The sequence below is a fragment of the Mauremys reevesii genome, linkage group 12 (assembly GCF_016161935.1).
Source record: "Mauremys reevesii isolate NIE-2019 linkage group 12, ASM1616193v1, whole genome shotgun sequence".
NCBI classification, from domain to species: Eukaryota; Metazoa; Chordata; order Testudines; family Geoemydidae; genus Mauremys; species Mauremys reevesii.
The window spans coordinates 50780600-50799985 of NC_052634.1; the positions used below are offsets into that span (position 1 = coordinate 50780600).

At 49.0% G+C, this 19386-nt stretch overlaps 2 non-coding genes across 2 annotated transcripts; both read right to left on the minus strand.

Annotated features, from left to right (window-relative positions):
- Positions 1-1901: 1901 nt before the first annotated feature.
- On the minus strand, positions 1902-1973 carry TRNAG-UCC. The gene has a single exon. It is a non-coding gene; the product is annotated as a tRNA-Gly (tRNA).
- Positions 1974-15400: 13427 nt separating this feature from the next.
- TRNAR-UCU lies at positions 15401-15473 on the minus strand. Its single transcript has one exon. It is a non-coding gene; the product is annotated as a tRNA-Arg (tRNA).
- Between the last annotated feature and the right edge of the window lie 3913 nt (positions 15474-19386).

Sequence of the window (19386 nt, forward strand, 5' to 3'; positions counted from 1 at the left end):
CCCAGCTCCTACTGGCCTGTCCCTGCTGTTGTAGGAGCAGCAGTGATTTCTATGCTCAAAAGGTCTGTTATACTTCCCCTGCTCCCACTTTTGTCTCCTCTCCCTCTCTGAATGCCTGTGAAGTGGTTTTCCCCCTCCCGCTCCCTCCTGGAATGCTCGTGGGATGAATGGGCTGGTTGAAGAGCAGAAGAGCTTCCAGGTAGACAAGGTGTCTGGGACACTAATTAGGCAGTGCTCACACAGCCAGAGCATGGACACTGCCCAAGGTGGAGTGTGACCCACCAGATGCAGCCAAGTCATCTCTAGTCGCAGGCCATGAGGTGCAGGCCCTTAAAAGGGGAAGGGGCCATGTGCTCAGGAGAGCACTCACAAGCTTGTACCTCCAGTGAATGCCCTTCGCCGGGACCGCCTGGCCAGTGGTTCTCTGCGTTGTATTTCATTGTGCCTCAGGGACACTTACCTTCATCGCACCGTCCATAGCTGCGCTGTGGGACACTTACCTTGCAGAATCCTGACATCTCCAGTGCTGTGCCTGTCCTGCGAGTGTGAGTGTGACACCCCCCACATCTTCTTTTGAGCTTAGCTTTCAGTATAATAAATGTGCTGCTTTCTGCCAAACTCTGGTGGGTCATTAGTCCTCCCTTTGCTTACTAGCTGGCCCAATTTTGGGTAACACCTGCAATAACCCCAACCCCTGCAGGGCAGAGGATGGTGAAATGAGCTGAGAAAAAGCCTTAGCATCAGCAGGGATAAGCTAGAGGATCTTGGCCAGTCACCTTTTGAAGCCTTGTGGCTTGGTCTCCTCTGCCCTGGGAGGTTGGCCTATGGCGGCCGGCTTTTCCTGCTGGCCTCCTTTGTGTGACCTGCCAAAGGAGGGAGTGAGGCAGGAATGGGGCAAAAGAGGGAAGTCGAGCTGAGGAAGGCAGGGCAGAAGCTAAGCGCCTCAGTGCGACTAAGTGGGGTTAGTAGAGCGTCACCAGTCGCTCTGCAAAGCCTGGGGAGGTGCAGTTAGCTGCTGGGAGGTAGAATCTTGTGCCTGCCTCTTGGCTTCCCAGGGATGGCTACTTGCAGTGCAGGAGAAGAAGGATGGTTCTGGGTGAAAGGAAGACAAGATAAGCTCTGGGAGGAATGTTGGGGGGGGTGTGCTGGCTCTGCGCTGGGGGTGGGGGTTGGGATGCTGGTGGGTTGGCGCTTAACCCGGGCGGTGCAGCTCCCAAAGTGACCGGTACACACAACCCTGCGGCAGCAGCTCCTAGGTGGGCAGGGCCAGGGGGTCTCCGTGTGCCGCTGCCTGCAGGCGCTGCCCCCAGAGCTCCCATTGGCTGAAGTACCTGGCCAATGGGTGCTGCGGAGTAGGTACTCGGGGCAGGGGCAGTGCAAGGAGACACCCCGCCCCAGGGATTCTGGGATATGCCAACCACTTCTGGGAGTGGCACGGAGGATGGAGGCAGAGTGGGCAGGGAGCCACCTCAGTGCAGCTGGCACATCTCTGCACACCCACGGAGGGAGGGGAGCAGAGGGCCTCCATGCACTGCCTGGGGTTGGGGCAGTGCACAGAGCTGCCTCCCCTCCCGGGTCTATTACAGGAGTGGGTGGGTGGAGTCTTTTGGCCTGCAAGGTGCAGCAGGTCGGACTAGATGATCACACTGGTCCCTTCTGACCTTAAAGGCTCTGAGTCTAAAAGGGAGAGGGAAGTAAAGAATTTTTAAAAAAAAAATAAACCAAACATTAACAATAAAAATACCAGGATAACTACAACAGCTCATTGTATAGTCCCGCCCCTTTCGTCCTTCCTTGTGTGTTGAATAACCTGCAGGACATTGATTCTCTCATTCCATTGATAAACTGATACAATGTGACTGAAATTAAACCAATTCCCAGGGGAGAAAACATCATAGCCCTGCATTGGCTGGGAATTGAACCCAGGTCAACTGCTTGGAAAGCAGCTATGCTCACCACTATACCACCAATGCATCTGGCAAAAGTGTTACTTATGCTTGCCCAATGAGGCTAGACCAGCATTGAGGAGATTTTCTTCGTGTTAAAATGTACTGGATTCTCATCACTAAAAAAAACCCACCTCCATCTTCACTTGGGTTTGAACCATCAGCCTTTCAATTAGCCACCAAAGTTGTTAATCACAGGGTGTCTCTACACTATGGGATTATTCCAATTTTACATAAACTGTTTTTTGGAAAGATTGTATAAAGTCGAGTGCATGCAGCCACACTAAGCACATTCATTTGGCAGTGTGCGTCTATGTACCGAGGCTAGCGTCGATTTCCGGAGCGCTGCACTGTGGGTAGCTATCCCATAGCTATACCATAGTTCCCACAGTCTCCCCCGCCCATTGGAATTCTGGGTTGAGATCCCAATGCCTGATGGGGCAAAAACAGTGTCGTGGGTGATTCTGGGTAAATGTTGCCACTCAATCCTCCCTCCATGAAAGAAACGGCAGACATTTCGTGCCCTTTTCCCTGGATTGCCCGGGCCGACACCATAGCATGGCAACCATGGAGCCCGTTCAGCCTTTTTTCACTGTCACCGTATCTCTACTGGATGGTGCTGACAGATGCGGTTCTGCAGCGCTACACAGCAGCATCCTTGCCTTTTGCAAGTTAGTAAAGATGGTTACCAGCCATACCATCCCGTCTGCTGCTTTGCAAGTTGACAATGACAGTTGCCGGTTATACTGTATCATTTGTTGCTGTCATGGGTGCTCCTGGCTGGCCTTGGTGAGGTTGGCTGGGGGCATATGGACAAAAATGGGAATGACTCCCCAGGTCATTCCCTTCTTTAAGATTTGTCTAAAGGGAGAGTCAGTCCTGTCTAAACTATCAGGCAAGCCTACAAAAGAACCAGAGAAGCAAAAGACTGCCCCAGGTCAGAGCCCCAGACATCCCAAAGAAATGATGAGCTGCATGCCATTCTAGGGTGGTGTTTATGTGACCATCGCTTACTAGCACTGAAGTGTCCATGAAGTGGATCTCTTGTGTGGACTGGTCCAGGCTGAAGTTGATGGTGGGATGGAAATTGTTGAAATCATGGTGGAATTCCTCAAGGGCTTCTTTTCCATGGGTCCAGATGATGAAGATGTAATCAGTGTAGTGCATGTAAAGTAGGGGCATTAGGGAATGAGAGCTGAGGAAGCATTGTTCTAAGTCAGCCATAAAAATGTTGGCATACTGTGGGGCCATGCGGGTACCCATAGCACTGCCACTGACTTGAAGGTTTGTCCCCAAATCTGAAATAGTTATGAGTGAGGACAAAGTCACAAAGTTCAGCCACCAGGTTTGCCATGACATTATCAGAGATACTGTTCCTGATGGCTTGTAATCCATCTTTGTGTGGAATGTTGGTGTAGAGGGCTTCTACCTCCATAGTGGCCAAGATGGTGTTTTCTGGAAGATCACCAATGTATTGTAGTTTCCTCAGGAAGTCAGTGGTGTCTCAAAGATAGCTAGGAGTGCTGGTAGAGTAGTGCCTGAGGAGGGAGTCTACATAGCCAAACAATCCTGCTGTCAGGGTGCCAATGCCTGAGATGATGGGGCATCCAGGATTTCCAGGTTTATGGATCTTGGGTAGACGATAGAATACCCCTGGTTGAAGTTCTAGGGGTGTGTCTGTGCAGATTTGTTCTTGTGCTTTTTCAGGGAGTTTCTTGAGCAGATGGTGTCATTTCTTTTGGTAACTCTCAGTGGGATCAGAGGGTAATGGCTTGTAGAATGTAGTGTCAGAGAGCCGCCTAGCAGCCTCTCGTTCATATTCCGACCTATTCATGATGACGACAGCACCTCCTTTGTCAGCCTTTTTTATTATGATGTGAGTTGTTTCTCAAATAAATTTGTTAGTCTGTAAGGTGCCACAAGTACTCCTCGTTCTTTTTGCTGATACAGACTAACATGGCTTCCATTCTGAAACTTATTAATTTATCTAGTTCTCTTTTAAACCCTGTTATAGTCCTAGCCTTCACAACCCCCTCAGGCAAGGAGTTCCACATGTTGACTGTGTCTCTGTGAAGAAGAATTTCCTTGTATTTGTTTTAAACTTGCTGCCTATTCATTTCATTTGGTGGCCCCTAGGTCTTATATTATGGGATCAAGTAAGTAACTTTTCCATATTCACTTTCTGCACACCACTCATGATTTTATAGACCTCTACCATATCCCCCCTTAGTCTTCTCTTTGCCAAGCTGAAAAGTTCTAGTCTCATTAATCTCTCCTCATATGGGACCCATTCCAAACCCCTAATAATTTTAGTTGCCCTTCTCTGAACCTTTTCTAATGCCAGTATATCTTTTTTGAAATGAGGAGAGCACATCTGTACCCAGTATTCAAGATGTGGGTGTACCATGGATTTATATAAAGGCAGTAAGATATACTCTGTCTTATTCTCCTTTTTTTAATTATTCCTAACATCCTGTTTGCTTTTTTGACTGGCACTGCACACTGCGTGGTCGTCTTCAGAGAACTATCCATGATGATTCCAAGATCTCTTTCCTGATTAGTTGTAGCTAAATTAGCTCCCATCATATTGTATGTATAGCTGGGGTTATTTTTTCCAATGTGCATTACTTTACATTTAGCCACATTAAATTTAATTTGCCATTTTGTTGCCCAATCACTTAGTTTTGTGAGATCTCTTTGAAGTTCTTCACAGTCTGCTTTGGTCTTAACTATCTTGAGCAATTTAGTATCATCTGCAAACTTTGCCACCTCACTGTTTACCCCTTTCTCCAGATCATTCATGAATAAGTTGAATAGGACTGGTCCTAGGACGGACCCTTGGGGAACACCACTAGTTACCCCTCTCCATTCTGAACACACCGATGGGCAAACCTGGAAAGAGAGGTGGCAGCCCTTCGATAGGTCAGCTGGTAGAGCAAAGGACTGGAGCCGGCACTCAGGAAGGCATCCTTACATCACACTTCTGACTCCAGCTTGAGGCAGAACTTCTTTTTTTCCCCCTTGCTGAGAAAGAGCAAGAGAAGAAAGAAAGGTCCGGTGGGCCAACTTGGTGCATAAGTCCATGCTGTCTTTTCTTGCTTGGGAGCCCAAAATGAGGACTCGTGGTGGGTAAAGGCACTGCTGTGCTTCCAGAAAACATCGCACCACAGCACACAAAGGGACCAAAGAGCATGCCAAAGCCTGGGATTGAACAGGGAACCTCGATCTCAGCACTGAGCTACTTCAGCACGTAAATGGCACTTTTTGGCCTGCTGTTTCTCTGTCCAGGATATTTTTGTCAGCCCTGGCACACAAAAAGGGTATCATTGCGAGTGCCCATGAAGTCAAGATGAATTTTTGCCTGCTTTGCTCAGCTTGACTTGCTTCCTCACCCCATTCCTGCCTTAGATCCTGGGTCACCTGGTGGCTGAACATGGTCCATTGGCTCAAGCGGTGCCAGAGCCTGACACAGTGCCCCAGGCCGCCTTTGCTCTGCACATGCCGGCCGTGCACATTTGCAAATACGTGAAAGCTCCTGTCAGTAAGTTCTGGGGACAGTTGCTCACCATCAGAGGAAGCTCCTAAAATTGGCCTGTCTCACCCAATTGTACATTGACCTCTGTTCAGACTGAGCCGAAGGAGTGGGGTGGGCTCGCTGCTGTGGCCGCCACTGCTGTGAGAGTGGCCAGTGTTGCGGATGAAGCCATCCTGCAAGCACCTTCCACCTAGCCACCCACTGAAAATCCTGTAGGCTGTAAGATGGGACTAGAAGAACACCGGGGGAGGGGCTTCCTAATCTCCTCCCCCTTCTGCCATCATTGGCCATTCCATACCAGTGCTGCACCCAGTGGGGTAAAAGAAAATATGGCCATATCCGAAGAGTCAGTTGTGTTCTTTGCAGTTGCCCCTCCAGTCCCCTCGGGCCTGACCTGCCCTCCAGCTCAGCCACACACTGAAAATTGAAACACAAAACAGTAGAGCCGTAAAAGGCTTCAAGGCCCACCAGGCCCAACCCCCCTTCTCATACGGCAGAAAAGCCACACTTCTCCTGACTAGGTAGGGACGTCCTATTGCCCCACAAGAAGTGGAAGGTCATCGTGTTCGGTTTCAGCAGCACTCATGGAGCAGGGGGAAACACATGGCTGAGAAAATTCCCCACAGATGGGTCTTGAGCATCACAACCTTGTAGGTAATGACAAGCTCCACTTACGCCCCCGGCCAAACCATTCCTCACAGGCCAGCAACCACTTCTCCCAGTTCGCGTTCCCCACCTCGTCCCTAACCGAACGCTAGAAGGCCCAACCATCAACCTACCCACTCTTGCAGCCCTCCTCTTCCACCCTGACTGATAGGGGGGAGTATTGAGCCTCCCTCCCTTAGGCCCTTCAGCATCCCTGGGGAACACCAACGCCGCCCAAGTGACTTTGGGCCAGTAGGTCAACCAATAGGACTGCCTCCTAGGCCAGGCTGCAGCCCAGCTTCAGGACTCAGAGGAAATGGAGCTCGCATCCCTACCTACAGGACTCCAGGCATGGCCAGGCTTCTGGATCAAACGTCCCCTCTTGTGCTCAAGTCACAACAGCTAGTGGGCAAAAGACAGGCTTTCTTGGCCTTGGAGAAAGCAAGATAGAGCCTTGGAAGACCCAGCAGGGTTTGTGGCACAGGAATTGACCTCAGATCCCACCGAGGCTTCAGCTCAGATTGCAGGATTCAAAGTCCCGCGTGCTGCCCTTACACCATGGGACCAGCAGGTGTGGATGACCCTGTGCGGGCAGCCCTGCATTTGCTCACCAAGTTGGCCTGCAGCAGTTTGCTGCAGCTCCCAGAGGCCTTTCTTAATCCAGACTGAGAGGCCAGTGGGCATGTGAGGAAGTTGCCCCTTCAGTCCCAGGCAGTACATGGCCCTTCCTAATGAAAAGCCAAGTACTGGGGGGGAAAGGTGATGTCAAATAACATCCTGGAGAGATGCCTTCTTCCTTTTTGTGGGGAATGGTTCCCTCTTCACCTGACCAGGGACTTGAACCCTGGATCCTCAGATTAAAAGTTTGACGCGCTACCAACTGAGCACATGTGAAAGAAACAAATTAAGTGCACAAGAGAAACTAGTCATGAAAATGAGGGCAGGAAACAATACAGAAAACCTGCTACTCTCACTCTCTTAGCAGTCCTAGCCCCAGCCTGCTCCTCCATCCGCCGCCCTGAGGCCTTATTCTTTTTTTAGTTAAATATCAAATCCAGGAGAAAACACAGTTATACAAAGCAAAACGAAATCACAAACAGAAATGTCATTGGAAATACAGAAATAAAAAAGGAAAATGCAATTCCCATCGCTTTATCGTGTCTGGACCATTCCTGTATCGAGAGCACCCGCGAAGGTCCCTGTGTGCTTACAAGAAACCTGGAGGAACTCATACCACAGCCTGAACATGAAACTCAACTGCTCCCAGGTGCCGCAGTAAAACCCTTTCCCTGCTGTGACGTTGCACTCCATAGGATTTTATGAAAATATGCTAATGAGTGTGAATATGATGTAACTGGAACATGCTTCATGCAAAAGGTCTCTTGTGCAGTATCATTACAAAGCTTATAATCTACTGTGTGTGTTCATCCTATTTGTATGACTCAATCATTCCTGTATCTGAAACTAGAAATATGAACTATAACTCTGAGGTCCTGTTGTAATGATGCAAAGTGTGGGCCATTAATAGTGGTTTGGACTCTTGATGGCTCCCGTTAACCAGGACAATTGACTGGAGATGGCTCTGTCCTGCACCATCTGTGAGTCAGGCCAGGAAGAATGAAGGCTTGGGGGGTCTCACAGGATATGTGACCATGTCACCTGGTACAGGAATCCATCTTAAACCTGGAGCTCTTCCCCAGGAGAGAGACAAAAGATTCCTGCCTTGTACCAAAGCTGTATAAGGTGGTGGAACAGAACAAAGGTGGCTGCAGTCATGAGACATCCCCAGCTACCACCTGAGCTGGAACAAGGACTGTACCAGACGAAAAAATTGGACCCAGACAAGAAATAAGTCTAGTCTGCAAAAGAAGCTTATTGGAAGATCTCTGAGGGTGAGATTTGATCTGTATTGAGTTTTGTACTGTATTAGGCTTAGACTTGCATGTTTTTGGTTTATTTTGCTCTATGAAGAATACAAACTGCACAGAGAAGGAAAAGTTAATGCCTTGGAAAAGTCTCTGTGTGTTAGATGGGTGGGAGGGTGTCTAAAAACCACTTTCCTCTACTTTCTTTTCTCTGAATTCCTTTAGAAAATCCAAAGCAGGAAACAGAACCATTGTCTTCTCTGAGGCTTGAGCTCCGAGACCTTTAAATTATGAAACTGACATGCTGCCAACTGTGCTAAGGTGGCCCAGTGAAATGTTTAGGCTCAGTACATATAGGATCCTCCTACAGCAGTGACTGGGGCAGGGAAGGAGCCAGGGGTGTGCTGGAAAAAGCAGGGAGATCTGGTGCCCACCGACCTGTCCTGGCAGCTTTCACAGGAGCAAATAAATCAATTCTCCCTGCCAGTGAATAATGTACTGGAGCTAATAGCAGCAGAGTGGGGATGTTTCCAAGCTGTGCACCCACTGCCACATGTTAGAACTCAATCTCCTTTCCCTAGCAGGGCACTTTCCCCTGTGCATTGGGCAAAGCAAGTCGGGGAAGCTAGTTGGGTAACAAAAACCAGTGCTTCAGACACGGCTTAAACTCTTAACCCCAGCACTGTCCCCCTTTATACCAACCAGTTGCACCACTGCAGGTGCTTTTCAGAGGAAGCTGGGAAGCAGGCAGTGATCAGTCTCTGGGGTTCACACCTTTGCCTGGTAATTGAAAGGCTGATGCATCAAACCTAACTCAAGATGCGGCTTTTCAGTGATGAGACTCCAGGACATTTTAACAGAAAGAAAATCTCCTCGATTCTGGTTTAGTCCCATTTGACTCCTTCTGCCCATCTTCTCCCCCCGCCTCCCCGCCCTGCCCCACCCCATCTCTTTCCTTCCCCATTGGGGCCGTGCAGAGAGGAGCCCCAGTCAGTCTCTTTCACAGAGAGTCTGTATCCCATAAAAGGAGGGAGGGGTTGCTCTAAAACACTGATAATGGGGTGGGGAGGGGTGGGCATGGTTAGGGGGAGAAAGGATGGAGAATTAACAGTGGGACCCAGAGAGATTCCCCCAGATTGGGGAGATCCCCTGCTGCCCCCCATCAGCCAGCTGTGGGAAGAACAACTTGGGATTGCTTGGGGAAGCCACCTTTAAAAACACAAGTGTAACATGCTAGTTACATTTTAATAAGACCAAAGCCTCCTCAAACCCAGGGTCACAATCACTGGAATGATTTTGCCTTGATATTTTACCAGCCGCAGACACAAAGCGAGTCAAATTACAGTTTCCGTTCGGAGTCAGTGCACACACAAGAATCCGGAGGCTTTTAATTCCTTAGGTTCTGCTGCCATTTCATTTCTGTCCTGTTCCAAGATTTATTGTTGTGCAAAGCAACGTTAGGCCCTTGGGAGTGTCCCCCCTGGTCCTGCCTGCTGCCCCGGTCAAGTTAAAAGGGCCCAAGGACCCCTGCCACCACCACCACCAGCACAAGGGGGCTAAGGCGGTTTCCTGCCCACCCTCGCTCCATGTGGCACGCCACTCCCGGAAGTGGCTGGCACGTCCCTGCAGCCCCTGGGGTGGGGGGTGGGGTCTCCACGTGCTGCCCCCGCCCCGAGAGCCAACTCTGAGAACTGTGGCAATGGGAGCTTCAGGGGTGGAGTCTGCAGGCAGCCGTGCTCAAAGACGCCCCCTGCCCTCCCACTTAGGGGCTGCTGCCAGAGGAGGGTGCGGGTTGCTTTTGGGAGATGCCCGAGGTAAATGCTGCACCCCTCACCCTCTCCTGCACCCCCAACCCAGACCCCACACCTGCACCCAAACTCTCTCCAAGACCCTGCCCCCCACACACCCTCCTGCAGCACAACCCCCTGACTGAGCTCAGACCCTGCACCCAAACTCTCTCCTAGAGCCCTCTCCCTCCCACACCCAAACTCCCCCCCAGAGCCTTACACAGCTGTGGGGTGGGGCAGGACTTGGTTCCATTCTGGGAACGACCAAAAATTATACAAACCTGCCGCCTTGTCCAGACCAACCTTCTACTGATGCACCTCAGCCCACGCCCGTGCAGGGTTTGAAGCTTCCATTGCTTAAATTCCAGGACACTGAGGGATTTCAGCTCCCCTTTGCCAGAGGAACTTCACCCCACTCCCAGCCAGGTTCTTGTCCATGGGATCACTGTAGGGGGGCTGGGTCCCTCTGTGTCTTTTCTCTCTCTGTGACAGGCCAGGGTGCAATAACTGGGGCATCTGAGCACCCAGGACCTTCTGTGGGGCTGCCATTCCCCTTCCCCTTCTGTGGTCTCGTCTGTCATTGACTCCAGCCTTTTTTCTATCCATCATCAGCACCATCCCAAGCAAGCTGCACTCGCCTCAGAAAGACAAAGAATCCTGTGGCACCTTACAGAGAAACAGACATATTGGAGCATAAGCTTTCGTGGGTGAATCCCCACTTTGTCAGATGAATGTCATGGAAATTTCCAGGGGCAGGTATAAATATGCAGGCAAGAATCAGTCTAGAGATAAGGAGGTTAGTTCAATCAGGGAGCATGAGGCCCTCTTCTAGCAGCTGAGGTGTGAACACCAAGGGAGGAGAAATTGCTTTTGTAGTTGGCTAGCCAGGCACAGAATTCCCACTCCATTCATCTGAGGAAGTGGGGATTCACCCACGAAAGCTTATGCTCCTGTACGTCTGTTAGTCTATAAGGTGCCACAGGACTCTGTCGCTTTTTACAGATCCAGACTAACACAGCTACCCCTGTGATACTCAAAAAGACAGTGTCCCTGGTGGGTGTAAATCACTGACCTCTCTCAGCACTGACTACCCCTCTGTTTCCTTGCCTCTCAGTCTGAGCAGATGGGACCTTTCCCTCCAGTGCTGGAGGATTCACCCTTCTCATCCACCCTTGTCCCAAGCAGCACAGCGGGTGGGAATCTTACATGTACTGAGGTGACTTAGGAGCAGAAACCCCCCCAGACCTTCCATGCAATTGGCACTTGCCCCTCACTGAGCAGGATTAAAACTCCTGCAGGGAGACTGCTGGGCTACATCCCCTCTGGGCATGAGCAAAGCAGCAGGGTGAAAAAAAAGAACCTGGAGATGCTGGGGATTGAACCCAGGGCCTCATACATGTAAAACATGTGTTTTACCACTGAGCTATATCCACAGATGAGCTGTAGGTTACACTCAGAGCTTTCCTGTTTCCAGAGCATCCAGTGGCCTAAGAGCAGCCTGGGGGACACATTCCCTGCTCTGAGGGCCAAACCTGCTGTCCTGGAGGTTGCTGGTTCTTAGGGTCACTTTGCAGCAGGGCCAGATTCAATGTGTGGGGCAGAGAGAGTGGGTGCCCTGGGCTCAGGGTGCAGAGATACACTCAGCCCTCTCCCCGGCATTGGGTGGGGGGTGCTGCCACCCCCTGCTGGAAGATAATGGGAGGGGAGGGGCGCTGTGAGTCACTCAACACCTGACCCTGGTGGCAGCAGTGGTGGGGGGAGCTCCAGATATTTCTAGGATCTGCTAGTGCCACCTGCCTGTGAAGTCCAGCTTTCCCCAGCACATTCACTGCAGTGCAATTGGGTCACTGTTTCCATGGCTGAGCAGCAAAGAATCACTCCCAGTTTCCCTTCTAGCTGCAGCAGGATTAGCCTGTGTCAGTGGTTAATGAGGTGGATCTAGTTGTAGATTGTTATTCATTCCCCACCTTGACAATTCACACAGTCCCTTTCCTACTCAAATCCCCAGCACCTCGGTGATCCTGGTAGCAGGGGTTGGGGCCTGAGATTTTCACGGTCCTTTTTCCCCTCCACCTGGAGTGAACTCAGCTTTTCCCCCATCCCAGCCAATCCATGAAATAACAACAGGGGCATAAAGAAAGAGGGGAGGGAACATTTCACAGCCAGGGCTGGATGTGCCCAGGGCCCCCTGCTTGTCCATTGTTTCCATGGAATTTGGCCCCTGCTTTGCACAAGGGACAGAGAAAGATCTTGCTCTTCCTGTGTCTGTGCAAGGAAAATTGTGTTTCTGTATGAAAGAGAGGAGGGAAATGGTCCCATGATGGGACAATATCCTCAGGATTAAGACCTAAGGGCTCAGGCTGAGAACTGATAGAACTGCACTCATCTGGGATTTAACAAATTGTCTTCCATGGAGCAGGGCCAGATCCAGCGTTTTTGCCGCCCCAAGTGGAAAAAAAAATTAAAAAGCTGCAGTCAACTGGAGCTCTACCTGAGTTCTGTCCATAGGCAGGTCCCTGCGTACCTTGCTGAGTAACAAGGTGTATCTGCTTTCTCTCAATGGGTCGATTGTATAGCTGATGGTCCTTAATGGGCCATCAAGCAGGCTAAACAGAACTGACACCAAATTGTCTGGCTGGGGTGTTCCCGGAAGCAGAGCACAAGTTTGAAGTACGGGCAGCATAGAGTCAATATTCATAACATCAATTACAAAAATGATACACATCTAGAGATAGCATCATTATAATCAGCCAATCAGAACCTCTCCATAGACCCCTTACACGACAACCTTTCTACAATATTGTCTGCAAATATAGAACAGTGGTCGCAATGATGATCTGTACAGTTACAGATTATGTCAATAAAGTCACAAGAGGTGACATGGCATCAGTGAGACTGATACTGGAATACTGCTTCCAGTTTTGGTGTCCTCATTTGAAAAAGATGTTGTGAAATTGGAGCTGGGGCAGCAAAGAGCCACCAAATGTTCTGAGGGCTGGAGAAAAATGCCTTCTAGTGAGCTATTGAAAGAGCTCAACCTGTTTAGCTTATCAAAAGAAGATTGAAAGGTGACTTCATTGAAGTGTTGAAGGACCTTAATGGAGAGAAAAGATTGGGTATTAAAGGGCTCTTTAATCTCGCAGAGAAAGGCATAAGAAGACCTAATGGCTGGAAGGTGAAAAGACACAAAATCATATTACAACTAAGGCACAAATATTCAGCAGCAAGGATGATTCACCGCAGGAACAAGCTACCAAGGAAAGTGGTGGATTCTCCATCTCCTGATGTCATTTAATGAAGACTAGATGCCTTTCTGGAATGTGTTTGCCCCAAAAGTAGCTCTTGCGTCATACAGGAGGCCTGTGATATGCAGGGGGTCAGATTAGATGCTCTAATGGTCTCTTCTGGCCATAAAGTCGACTAATTTCTGAAAACCTGAGTGTAGCATTGGGAGCAGCATCTGATGTTTTACTGTCTAGCCAGCTTGCTGCCTAGAACGAACGCTCCTTGAGTGGGGTGATCAAGCCTCCAAAGTGCCTGACCAGAGGCAGGACATTAGCACAGCAAGGGAGGGGTGTGGCAGTGACATCACAAGGGCTTTTTGCAGGACCTCAGACTATTGGTCAAAGGTGGTGGGGAGGTGGTGACCTCACAGAAAGATGCTGACATCAGTCAGGCAGGACAAAGGCGAGGGCCAGGAAACCTCAGAGACCCCTGTGGCTTTGCTTCAGCAAATCTCCTTCTCGAGGTCTCTCTCTGAGGACTGAGAGAGTATTTGGGTTCATGTATGTGAGTGCCAGGAGGAACCTCCTTCGAGTTTTCTCCTTCCCTTTTAGTGATTTTACTAGAGACCAGCCGTCCCTGTTTAGAAGGTAGAGCCTCCACGAAGGAAGGGGTGTTCCAGGGTGTTACAGTTCGGATGGCGGTGGCGCCACGCCCACTGTAAGGAAGTTCCCGCCACCCTGCTCTATGTTCGCAGGGCGGGAGAGAGCAGCATCCACGGCAGTGATTTGCTCCTGGCTGCTGGAGCAGAGCAGCAGGCTCAGCTGTCAGAACTTCCCAGAGCGATGAAAGGAGGGCCCATGGCTCTGTAGCAGGAATGCAGGGCAGGCGAGTTCACGGCGGGCATTGTGGGATACTGGCAGAGGTCAGTTATGGTGATATAATGAACAGCAGCATCTACACTGACACTCTGCCACTGTAAGTTTGCTGCACAAAGCTCTAGGCTTCTCATCGAGGTGGTTTTATTTTGCCACCAAAACAGGGCAGTTTTTTCGCCAGACATTGAATTGCAGTGTGTACAACAGTCACAAGCTGCTGACCGAGGAGCATAGTGTGTTTTTCACACACCTGAGCAATATAATTCTGCTGAAATAACTTTGTAGTGCAGATCTGGCCAAAGATTCACACACAGAGACAGCTTGCAAGGAAAATGTCACCTGCTCCTCTGCTTTGCAGAATCCAGACACAAGCAAAGCTTGTCAGGCCTAGGTGGAGATGCAGATGCAGGGAGTCAGGTGCGAACAGACACTGTACTTTAGTTACAGGCAGGCACCATGGTTTAGCTGGTTAAAGTACCTGTTTTGTAAACAGGAGATCCTGGGTTCAACTCCCAGGGGTGCCTTGTTGAGATGCTTTTAGAGCACCTGGTATTGGCTACTGTCAGAAAACAAGATTCAGAGCTAGATGGACCTTTGATCTAGCCCAGTGTGGTTTTTCTTATGGTTTAAATTACACTCACTGGCACTGATAATAGAGTTACTGAAAGTTTGGGAGTGAAGAGCTGATAGGTCTGTGGTCCAAGCCCCTCACGGATGACCCCCTTCCTCTGGGACAGGGGCAGGTCTGAGCTCTCGCACCAAATGCTCATTGTGGCTGCCAGAATCTGTAGGCAGCTCATTTAGTTTACACCCAGGGTTGAGTCCTTGATTCACACATCAAGGATAACAACCTTTTGTTTCTCCTGCCCCAATAACAAGGAGACTGGGAATCCAACACCAGCCAAAAGTGATCATTTTGGCAAGCAACCCAACCTATTTCCAACATACCGTAAAATCCACATGCAGACTCATACACAAGAAAATCTTCCTGAGGGTCTGAAGCACCTGCTGCTGGAGGAAGGAGGAGCTGTGGGTTGGGATTGAGGAGCAGCGTGAGGAGAAGGGGCCTGTGGGTTGGGATTGAGGGCACTGGGAATAGGAGGGCTGTGAGTTGGGACAGAGGAGAAGGGTGAAGAGGAGCAGGCTCTGGTTGGGAGTGAGGAGCAGTGAGCATAGGAGGGACTGAGGGTTGGGATTAAAGGGCACTGGGAGTAGAGGGGACATGGGTTTGGGCTGAAGAGCATCCTCATTTGGGGATCCAGCAGGAAAGGGGAAGGAAGCAGGTGATTCTAATTCCTTAGGGATATTCTGTGTGTTTGTGTGTGCAGGGGAGGAACATGCTCTATGCCCAGAGGCCTTGATTCCTCCAGCCTGCAAGGACAGAGAGGATGTCAAGGAGTTGCTCCTTCAATCCCCCCACCACCAAGGCCCTTCTTAGGAAAGGCAAAATCCTGAAGACAAAGAGTAACACCAAAGAAGACCCCAAAAAGTCAGATTTTTACAACCACAGAGAGAAATTCATCATCTGACCAGGGATTTGAACCCTGGACCCTCAGAGTAGAAGTCTGATGCTTTGCCAACTGAGCTAGCCAGACTTATATAGCAAAAGTGCAAGTTGGTGCAGAGGTGAAGCTAGTCAAGAAAAAGCGAGTGGGAAACAATAGGAGAAACCTGCTGCTCTCTCTCTCTTCCCAGCTCTGGCCTGGCCTGGTATTAGCGCTGGTTAAAAAGACGGGAAAATATCAGCATCTACCAGCCTCTCGTAGCTGTACAAGACTCAGGCACAATACAGAGGTGCCCATCTGCAAGTGCCGAATGGTTGGATTGGCTAATGCAACCTGTAGACGTCCAGGGCACACTGGGATACAGAGCCCAGGGTCCATCACCATCATCATTTCAAAGGGATAGTGATAATGATGGGAAGGTTCACAATTGACTCAGCAGTTGCATACAAAGGTGCATGTTTGGCAGTTACATTGGGAAATTCTGGCTCCTTCTCAGGCTCAGGTTGGCCACCCTGGTCTAGATGTAGAAGTTACAACATTTAAACTTGAAAGAGGGGCCAATTTCCCCATCATTTCACACCTTTACATCCAAACACGATGACTTTCTGAATGAACCCTCCTCGTTCAGCCAGAAGATCTTGGGGTGGATGTAGGAGTCACTGGGTAAAATTCTCTGGACTCTGTTCTGAATCAGGTCAGAGCAGAGGTACCTAGTGATCTAATCTGGCTGTAAAATCTATATATCAACACCAAATATGGTGTGAAATTAATCCTCAGAAACGGCTGTTCCTCACCCAGACCCCAGCAAGGGGCTCTCCAAGGAAGGGGGCTGTTGAGGAAGGAAAGATGAAAGATGTCCTCTCCCTGGAGGGACTGGGCTCTGCGCTTTGGACAGAAAGGAAGGGAAGGAAATGGCTACATGATGGCAGCAGAACCTAAGAAATGAAACACAACAGGCTTCTGAGCATGTTGCTTCTGAACAGTGAACGAACCTGACTCCCGTATCATGAAAAGCCAAAAAGCTGTTTCTTTCTATGCCCGGGAGAAAAGAGTTCCAATCATTCCTGCCCATTTACTTTTGAATTATTTTACATTATAAAGAAAATTGTAACAAAATTAGTCTGAACTTGAGCTGCCTGTTATTAAAAGCTGGTTCCCCAATTCAGTTCCAACTGCCCTGCTAGAAACACCCCAGGTCCCTGCTCACCCCAGGAAGAGGAAAAAGAGAAACCCCCACTGGGCACTGCCCTTGGCTCCAGGCTGCTGTCCCGGGGTGCGGGTGGGGACTGATTGTTTCCTGCTGAGGAGGGAGCCAGTAGAGGCCTCTGGTGCTCTGCTCCTAGCACCTGCCCAGCCCAGGCTGTCCTCTGCCTCAGCTGCTGCTCCCGGCCTGCTCTAGAGTCAAACACCCAGGGCCCCAGGGGAACAGAGGCTGGGACAAGGCAGCTTTGAGCTGGGAAGATATTGGGAGTTCTCATTCCCTGAGAACTGGCCTGGCTCCCATCTCAACAGCAAACAAATCAATTCCACGTCCCCTCCCCAGAAAAACCAGCCTGGAGCCAAGGGCAGCAGGGGACAATTCCCTCCAGTTCCCACCGAGGCAGGAGAGAACCCAGGGTGTTTCTAGCAGAGCTTATGGAACTGACGTGGGGAAACCAGCCTTTAATAACAGGCAGTTCCAGTTGAAGCTAAGTGTTTTTAACAATTTTTACAACATTAAATAACCCTTCAATCGTAGTGTCATCATCCATAAAATTGCTTCAGCCTTACAGGTTCCCAAGTGCAAAACTAAACATCTCTTCAAATCCAAGGGAGTGGAGATCAGTCAGTGTTCAGAGCCATCCCACATAAAAGAACCATCTTGTGGTACACACTGGCCCCATCATGTGGCCATCGCCTTTCCCTCCTCTCTGTTAAAACTTTTAGTATTTTGCACAGAAACCTTCTTCCCTCAGGAGAGACTTGGGAACCAGGGCTGCTAGCCAGACAAAAACTTTTAAGAGGAGGCGTAACCTGTCAAAAAATGATCTCCCCTCTTCAGTTCAGTGACAGCCTGAAATGTTACTTGTCCCGGCAGAGCTGGAGGATTGAAAGCAGATACATCAAAGCCCTGTGTAGCTAGCAGGAATGAACATAAACACTCCCTGGTATCTGAAGAGATATTTAGTTTTACCCTTGGTAAACTACAAGACTAAAGGGAAAGGCAGTGGTGCCAAATATATAGAGTGAAACACAAAACAATCGTCATAGTTATGCCCATAGTGACTGCAAAATCTTTCTATATACTTATTATTATTTTCTCTGGTGTCTAGACATTGACTAGACCTTGACCAAGAAATTTGGCTCTTGATAAAATAATCAACTACCCCCAGTTAATGCAATGGACTAGAAATTGACTGGGGTCTCTCCACACAGGTTCAAATCCTGCCAGCTAGAGATGCATTAGTATATTGTCATTACTGTTGTCTTAGTGCCTGAGCATCCACAGAGCCAAATCTGGTCTTGCTCTGAGACTGTCTACATTTAAAATGCTGCTATAGCACTGTGGAGAAGACAGGTGCTACAGTGAGGAGGGTTTTCAATCCCTGTAATAGCTACATTCACAGAACAATCTTTCCTTTCATTTAGCACTATCTAACCATGGCTTAGGTCAGCTTAATTATATTGGTTCTGGGGTTTTTCACACCCTGAAAGACGTACTTGTTAGAGGGTTTATCCCATCACCCTCCCATTCCCTGGTCCTTCTCGCGTGACCAGAGAGCAGCAATGCACGGAGCTCAAAGGTGCAAACAATTCAGTGTTTATTGGGGTAAACTTCCAGCGAGTAATATTCCAATTTCCTTCCTCAGTATCCCCCTTCCAAGCTCTGACACCACAGAGCCTTGCCTGTGTCCCTGTTCCCCTTCCCTGTTCCTATTCCCCCCCTTAGCAAAACATAATTCTAATTCCTCTACCCCCATTCCCCCCCTTACTTCCTGACTGACTGCAGACTATATAGTAAAACTGGAGTTCTGCTTAGCTATGCCTTAACCAATCATTTTACTGAAATGTAACTTACCAACCTAACATATTATAAAATGATTATCTAACCAATTATACCCCACCACCTTAATTGGTTTACACTCAACAAATTAATTATACAGCAGACAGAAAGAATCACAGCACCAGACAGAGATTATACAGACAAGCAATAGGAAAGTGGGGACTACAGTGATAGAACAACAAAGAAATGAGGATTTCACACCCCAGCTATTGATCAGTGAGTTGTTCCTAGACAGGATGCTATCATGGTAGAGGTTGTGGGTGCTGGTTGCTTAACTGTCTGGCCCACAGGGCAGGATTTTGAGGTTCACCATTACTGTCTCAGAATGCCAGCACCCATCTTTTGTTCACTTAAAATGCGAGCAGGGAGATTCCAACACCACAGAACTCATGGAGCTCAGGAAACGTGTAACTTTAGGTCCGGGTGACTGTGTCTAAAAATCAGCTGTGCTGTAGAAGGTCTCTAGGAGTTGAAAGAGATGTGCCGTCTCGACCGCCCTAAAGAGTTCATCAACTATTAATGAAAACTAGGGTTGATAAGTCATGTTTTTTGTAGCAGGAGGATGGTGGACTGGTCTAAAGAGCCAGTTTTAAGACTCTTTTTTCCCTATCTCTTGGGTGTTCTGGTCTCTGCATAGAGACGTAGTTTCAAATCCCACTCCTGACATGACCATCTGGAGAAAATGGCCTCACTTGAATCTCCTGTGCAACAATAGAACCCCATTTGCTTAGCTTTTCTATTCCAGTAGTTGTGAGAGAAGCTCCAAACCAGAGGAAACAGGGCCTGTTCTCTCGACCCATCAATTTTTGTCTTCCTTCATTCCAAGCCATTTTCTCAGATACATCCGTATTTCCCACACTATTTTGTTTAATGTTCTTTGCTTTTATGAAACTTTAGGGTCATCATTTAATTGCCACACAACTGTACTTATGAAGTGAAGTGATATTTTTTTGGATATTC